The sequence below is a fragment of the Equus caballus genome, chromosome 24 (genome assembly GCF_041296265.1).
Source record: "Equus caballus isolate H_3958 breed thoroughbred chromosome 24, TB-T2T, whole genome shotgun sequence".
In the NCBI taxonomy this organism is placed as follows: domain Eukaryota; kingdom Metazoa; phylum Chordata; class Mammalia; order Perissodactyla; family Equidae; genus Equus; species Equus caballus.
The window spans coordinates 22351697-22359080 of NC_091707.1; the positions used below are offsets into that span (position 1 = coordinate 22351697).

A 7384-nucleotide genomic window follows, 5' to 3' on the forward strand; every position below is an offset into this window, starting at 1 on the left:
GTTCTGGCCATAGGAAATGTCTAAGTAGATATGCAATGCGTGCTCAATAGCCACAGTCAGGCCCTTTTGAAAAAAAGAATCAGGCCGAATTAGTTTTATACCAAATGGCTTCCTCATATACTCCAATATATCCTAATGCTTGCCATTTTTATTTGTCATAAGCGAGCAAAGGTGAGGCCATCTTGTTTTGCTAAATGGCCCAAGCCCCTGCTCTGTGTGACTACTTGCTGCTCTGCACTTACTTTAAAAAATTCATGTGCTCTCCTGATTTATGGCCTCTGCCTAGGTATGTACTCCGTGATACCATGATAAATTGAAACTTGTTTCTATGAGTTTCTCTCCAGGAAGAGGTTGACCACAGGTGGGAAACACACCTGCAACATATCCATCACAGCTGACAGAAGAATGGAATAATGTGATGCCTGGAGCCTATCATGCCTGGAGACCAGCATCCCTGGACCCCCTCCTCATTGCCCATTTTCTCTGTATAATTGCCTCAAGTTTCTGTAAACCTGGAAGTTGGATTTTTGAGACGTTAGTCACCCATCTTCTGATTAGCCAGCTAATCTAATTAAACTTCCTTTCTCATCTCTAACTTGTGATTAATTGGCTCAGATCTCGGTGAGCAGAGTGAGCCCATTGCTTAGTATCAAATTCTGGCGACCCAGAGAGGACCATAGCCTCTGCCCGTGGCTGGTTGACTTGGAGGAGGCTCTTTTGGGATTTTTCCCTGCATCTGCCAGGTGGCTTTTTCCGCCTGGGGAATTTCCCTGTGGCTTCCTCGCTTGCCGACTGCCTCTAACGCTTCAGTGATTGGGAAAGGAAGAACCGGATCAACTAGATCGTAAACTGAAGAGCTTACATCTGCAGGTAGGTGAGTCATCCGGAGTGCACCTCCTGGGTAATATATTCCTTTTTCCTTGTCTGGGGGTCTTGGTCAGGCCAAGGTCCATCTGGTTTAGGTGCCATTGTTTAGGGATAAAGGAAAGTGCAGACTGCCTAGTATATTATCTGGAAGACTAGTCTCTGGTTTTTCTGTGGTGCGCACGCCTGTATGGTCTGTTCTCCTGAGTGTGTGTTTTGTTCCACTAGTTTGTGTGCCAGTTTTTCTCTGTATAAGAATCCCACAACATACTTCCAGTGCTTGTTACATCGTCTGTGGGGATGTGAAGTTTGCGACCTTTTCTGTCAAGTGTCAAGCCAGAATTATACACCTCAATGCGGGCACCGTTGTTTGTGTGTTAACACTTAGGAGAAAGCCGTGAGAGCGCGGCCCGACCATCTTTCTCCCTCTTTGTCTGTCTTGTCTGGTATCTTCTTTGCTGTCATTGTGTAAAAGTCAGGTTTGGGCTTAAATAAGCCAGATTTGGACTTCCTGCAAAATAGAAGATCTAAAAATTGTCTGCCACGCACCTGACCTGGCGTTGGGAGATTAGATCTTTACCCGCCTTAAGCCCTTCCCTCTTGTCTCTCTGGCTTATTTAGCACTGATGCGAGAAATGTGTGCTCAGGCAGAGTGGAATTTGGATAAGTCCTATAGTTATGTGGATACCTGGAGTCAACCCCTGCACCCTTCTCTGGGTCTTTAATTGTCAGACACAAACTTTACCACCATGGTGTTACTCTATCTGTTCCAAGAAAAAAAAAAAAGAAAAAGGGAAAAAAGGCCCACTAGGGTGCATGCTGGCCAATTAGGCTGATTTCGCTAATGATCCCAGGACAAAGAAAAGGATGATCTTTTACTCTAATGTAGCCTGGCCCCAGTATACACTGGGCTCATGAGAAAAGTGGCCCCAAACAGGTTACTTGATTATGATACCATCTTGCAGCTAGAATTGCTCTGCAAGAAGGAAGGTGAGGCCTTATGTTCAAGCCTTTCTGCTGCTGTATCTAGATCAGGGAAGAGGGGACGATGGACGGAGGAGTCCCCTGCCTTCTCCCCCTCCTCCCGCTCTTTTCCAGGCCTGCCGTTTGCCCGAGGGAAAATGCCTGGGGGATTGCCAGGTCTAAGAGGACTTCCTCCTTCTCAAACCCGGCAAGGGACAGTTTGGTCAGGGGGCCCTTCCTGGAGCAGGGCCATGTCCACTGCGACAATATCCCAGAGACATAAATGGACAAGAGCAACTGACCAGCTTTGTTTGGCTGCTCTCTGCTTTCTCTACCTTGGACCTTTAGAAATGAAAACATTTTATATGCCTGAATGCCCTGTTCTCCTCCTGTTGAGACTTTCTATGTAAACTGAATGCTTAAGTGACTTTTTCTCCAGGCCAGCTAGAAATGCAAGTGCTGCCGGAACATCATCTTCATGGTTCCAGATGGCCCTGCTAGGTGTTCAAACACCACTGCTGGACCCACTGCCATTGGATCTTCAAGGAGGTAAGACTGGATCTGTGGGCAGATGGGAAGCCTAGGAAAACAAAGAATGTCCAGCCAATACGTATACCCTTGAAAACCCCAAAGATAAAGCTCAGCCTGAAACAATATCTGCTAAAATAGAAGGCTCAGAAAGACATTCAGCCAGTGCTGCAGACATTCCTGGCACAGGATTAATCAAACCTTGCCAGTCACCATACAGTACTCTTATTCTCCCGGTCGAGAAACCAAATTCAGATGACTACTAGTTTGTTCAGGATCTTCATGCCATAAATGAGGTGGTTCAGGACCTGCACCCTGTGGTGCCCAGCCCTCACATCTTGCTAACTAACATTCCAGCTGAATTTGGCTGGTTTTCTCTTCAGGAAGGATGTGCAAGTATCAGGCCATTCTTTTGGACAATCCAAATGTACAGATGTGAATATCATCCTCCCTAAACCTAGCCACCTTGCTCCCTAATGAGACATCAGATGCCATAGAACATGTCTGCTTACAAGTTATTGAGATGGTGTATTCTAGCCGACCTGATTTGCTGGATTGCCCGTGGGAAGAACCGGACTTGGAACTCTTCACAGTTGGCAGCAGCTTCACGGATCAAGGTAAGAGACACGTGGGATATGCAGTCATAACTTCACAAGAGACTTTAGAGGCTAAGGCTCTATCCCCAGGGACATTGGCTCAAAATTCGGAAGTCATTGCCCTTACTTGGGCTCTACATCCAGCTCAAGGGAAAAAAGTAAATATATACACACATTCCTGTTATGCCTTTGCTGTAGTTCATGCTCATGGGGCAATCTGGAAAGAAAGAGGACTCTTAACAACAGGAAAAAAAGAAATCAAACGTGGCCCTGAAATTCTAGAACTGCTTGATGCTATTAATGAGCCAGCTCAGATAGCTATCATTCATAGCTCTGGGCTACAGAGGGAGAATCTAATGGGTCCAGAAGTATGTCATAGGGCCCCAACTACAAAAGACTATACAACAGGTGACTAAAAGTTGCATAATCTGTGCAAACAACAACCCCAAGACTGCTTCCGGTCCCCTACATCTGTGCACCCAACATAAAAAAAATTTGGCCTAATGAAGATTGGCAAATAGACTTTACCCAGATGCCCTATGCAGCTGGGAATTTTAGGTTTCTGTTAGTGTTTATGGACACTTTCATTGGGCGGGTAGAAACCTTTTCCATTCAGACTGAGAAAGCATCAAAAGTCACTCGCATGTTGCTAAAAAAATCATCCTAAAGTTTGGCCTGCCTAATACCTTGCAGAGTGATAATGGACCAGCTTTTGTTTCCCAAATAACCTAACAACTGTCCAAAAGCTTAGATATCCGATGGATACTACACTCAGCTTGGAGACTTCAATCAACTGGAAAGATGGAAAAAATGAATCATTTGGGTGACAACTGGTTTTTGGGTCCCTGGTCTTTCCAAATTTTTAGCAAAACATGATCACCAGGCTGGAAGGCATATAGAGGGACATCAGACAGATATGCAGACCTATGAGAAGCAAACTCATGGACAGAAGTTAATACAGAGCTTAATGATTTAACATAATTAGCAATCATAACATTCCTGAAGACATCTAGACACTCAGTCCCAAACAGACAGGCCCTTCTGAGATTCTTCTCACCGCTCACTCATCGGTAGAACTTACAGGTGTAAAACCCTGGATACATCACTCCCAGATCGGGGTGGCCCCCAAATCCCAGGAAAGTATCCCACATGTATCAAGGGGAAAATGGGTGGTGGAACCCCTTGGAGAGCTAAAATAGATCTTTCACAGTTAACTCTTTTCCATGCTATGGTCCCCCTATGACGTCCTGATTTAGCAGGAAGTAGCCAGAGAAAGTACAACGCCCTATCTCCCCCTTGACCATAAGATTATGGGTTACTACTAACAGGGGGGAAATTGTAAGTGAGCAAAAGTGAAGCCATCTTGTTTTGTTAAATGGCCCCAGCCCCTCATCTGTGTGACTACTCACTGCTCTGCACATACCTTAAAAAATTCACATGTTCTCCTGATTTATGGCCTCGGTTTACGTATGTACTCCCTGAAACCTTGATAAATTAAAACTTTGTTCTATGAGTTTCTCTCCAGGAACAGGCTGGCCACAGGTGGGAAACACACCTACAATGTATCCGTCACAGCTGAGAGAAGAATAGAACAATGTGATGCCTGGAGCCCGTCATGCCTGGAGACCAGCATCCCTGAACCCCTTCTCATTGCCCATTTTCCCTATATAACTGCCTTGAGATTCTGTAAACCTGGAAGATGGGTTTTTGAGACATTAGTCACTCATCTTCTGATTAGCCAGCTAATCTAATTAAACTTCCTTTCTCGACATCTAACTTGTGATTAATTGGCTCAGATCTCAGCAAGCAGAGGGAACCCATTGCTCCGTATCACTATTTCAATTAATTTTTTAGATAGGTACAGAGTTCTCTCTTAACCACTCACTATATGGCTTTTCCAAGACCTATCCATGTCTAACTTTTATGTGCTCATGGTGTCTAATGCGGTGATTTTCACTGAGTTGGCACTCAATGCTTATTGATCATGTACTAAACAATTGGATAGAGACGTCGTCTTAGTCTGCTTGGGCTGCCATAACAAAATACCGTAGACTGGGTGCTTAAACAACAGAAATTTATTTTCTCACATTTCTGGAGGCTGCAAGTGTGAGACTGGGGTGCCAGCATGGTTGGTTTCTGATGAGAACTCTTTTCCTGGTTTGTAAACAGTCGCCTTCTTGCTGTGTCCTCACATGACAGAGAGAGAGAAGGCAAGCACTCTGGTGTCCCTTCTTATAAGGGCACTCATCCCATCAGACTAGGGCCCCACCCTCATGACTTAATTACATCCCAAAGGCCCCATTTCCACATACCATCATGCTGGTGGGTAGCCACATCACATCGATGGCTTCAATGTATGAATTTGGGAGGACACAAACATTCAATCCATAACAGACTTTGAATACATGAGCAACTTATGGCTTTTATCTTTGGGTGGAGGCAGTGGGAAGTTAACCTATGAGCTGAGACAGGAAAAGGAATCCAATGGAAGGTGTCTTCTCTTTGGGGAGGTAGTTTGGGAAAAAGCGAGAACAATAATACAACTATGTTGGTTAAACAACTGTACACGTTTGAAAATTAGTAGAACTACAAAACAATAGGTTATCTCAGTCTTATTTCTAATACTCGAATTATTGAAGTAAACTTTGTTACAAAAGGATTACTTGCAGAAATAATGCTATTATCTTTCATACCTCTCATTGTCAGTCTCCATTTATTTTTGGTTTGCTCACCAGATACTCCTTTAGAAGGACCTGCAGATACATTAATCAAGGGTTTTGAAAGTTCCTTAGGGAGAATAAGAGGAAGTGGAGGAAGAATTAAACATCCATCGCTGTGCAATTTTTGCTGTTCATTCTGCTTCGCTCACCTGTGGCTTTTGGCTCCCTCTTCCACTTGAAGACTTGGATTAGATAATATCCTCCGACCTATTATTTGAATTCGTTGCTTAGTCTTATTCTCACCCCTGGCTCCAATCTAGGGAACTAGAGAAAGACAATGAATAGAAATTGAGATTTGTTAACACCCGTGGTTCTGCATTAATGAGGCAGGATTCTGGAGCTCTGAGCCTTCACTGGCTCCGGAGGGGAGAACAGCAGTATCTCCTCACTGAGTGCGTTCTGGCAGCAGCTCAGCCAAGTCACAGTATAGTTCCTCCAGCTACCCCATGACGGTGGATCACAGTGCGAGTTGGCAGAGGACTAGGCATTTCATAGACTTGAGCTGGAAAAAGTTTAAGCATTCGCTATTGTGTAGTGGTGAAGAGAATGGGGTTTACAGCAGATCTCATTTCAAATCCCAACCAAGCTCCTTATTAATTGCGAACAATGCATTCACTGCCCTAAGGCTTAGGTTTTAGTCGATAAATGGGGGCTAATTCCTTCCTTGTAGGGCTGTTGTGAAGATTAGATGTGATAATGTATTGTGGTATATACCGTGAAATAGGAGCTCAAAAACATATTCTTTGAGTGGATTAATGAATGAATGGACATATGTAAAGGGCTTACTGTACTACATTGTTCTTACTCATGTTCAATATACGGGAGGATTTGCAGGCCAGGGCTAGAGAAGAATCCCAACTCTTAGCCTTGGCTTCATCCTTAGCCTTGGCTCCATCCTCAGATGGAGAAAAAAATCCATTCATCTGCTTCATCAGCTTCCAACATGCCTTCTGAAGCTCCTAAGTGTTATATGAGAAAGCACATGAACACGCTCGCTTCTCTTTCCTTTATTCCATGTCACCAGAGTGGTAAGTGGTCACTCTCTGCATGCCACTCCTCTGTGTCAGGAAGAGCACGGGTAGGCTGTGTCTTGAAGCAGGTCTAGGACCATTATTTTCAGTTTGTTCCTTCTATGCACCTGCAATATGATAGGATTTGGATTGTAGCTGGAAGTAGATAAGGAGGCCTCTGGCCCCCCACCCTGGGTCACACGTTCCCACCTAGCTTTCTTTAGAGCCTAAGATTCTTAGGTCCTGGAAATATCTGGAATGTCTTGAATCCCCTTTCCCTTGCTTTCAGTTGAATTGCAACAATTATACTTACCTAAAAATACTGGCTTGGACCATACAATAACTGCTGATAATCAAACATTTTTGGTTTTTCATAAAATTTGATAAAAATAAGCAAAAGAAGCCACCTGAAACAAACTCCTAAAGCATGATGTAAATATTTGCTAAACAAATTTTTTCAGAAGACAGAGGGAGTTAATTTTCAGAGAGCAATATTTCCTAACGAACCCTTTTAAACCTCCCCCAAGTCCATTCTCTAAGGCTGTTTTCACATTGTTACCGCTTCACCTGCGCCTTTTGCCTCTTTCTTTGTCCTGCTCTGCTGTCACTTTTCCATCCCCGCACCTCCCGTCTTCCAGCCCTCACCTTCCTCTCATCCTCGTATTAGGTTGTCTTTTCTCACGTAGAACAATTTGGCCATCTT

General features: G+C 44.1%; 2 long non-coding RNA genes across 4 annotated transcripts; both read left to right on the forward strand.

Annotated features, from left to right (window-relative positions):
- The first annotated feature begins 343 nt into the window (after positions 1 to 343).
- On the forward strand, positions 344 to 3763 carry LOC138920578 (uncharacterized). 3 transcript variants are annotated; one of them, XR_011431995.1, is made up of 3 exons: positions 344 to 874; positions 2267 to 2376; positions 2893 to 3763. It is a non-coding gene; the product is annotated as an uncharacterized lncRNA (long non-coding RNA). The 3 variants fall into 3 exon arrangements; XR_011431993.1 differs by having other exon boundaries at positions 348 to 870; XR_011431994.1 differs by having other exon boundaries at positions 873 to 901.
- Positions 3764 to 3973: 210 nt separating this feature from the next.
- Positions 3974 to 4722, forward strand: LOC138920579 (uncharacterized). The gene is made up of 2 exons (XR_011431996.1): positions 3974 to 4034; positions 4477 to 4722. It is a non-coding gene; the product is annotated as an uncharacterized lncRNA (long non-coding RNA).
- The last annotated feature ends 2662 nt before the right edge of the window (positions 4723 to 7384 follow it).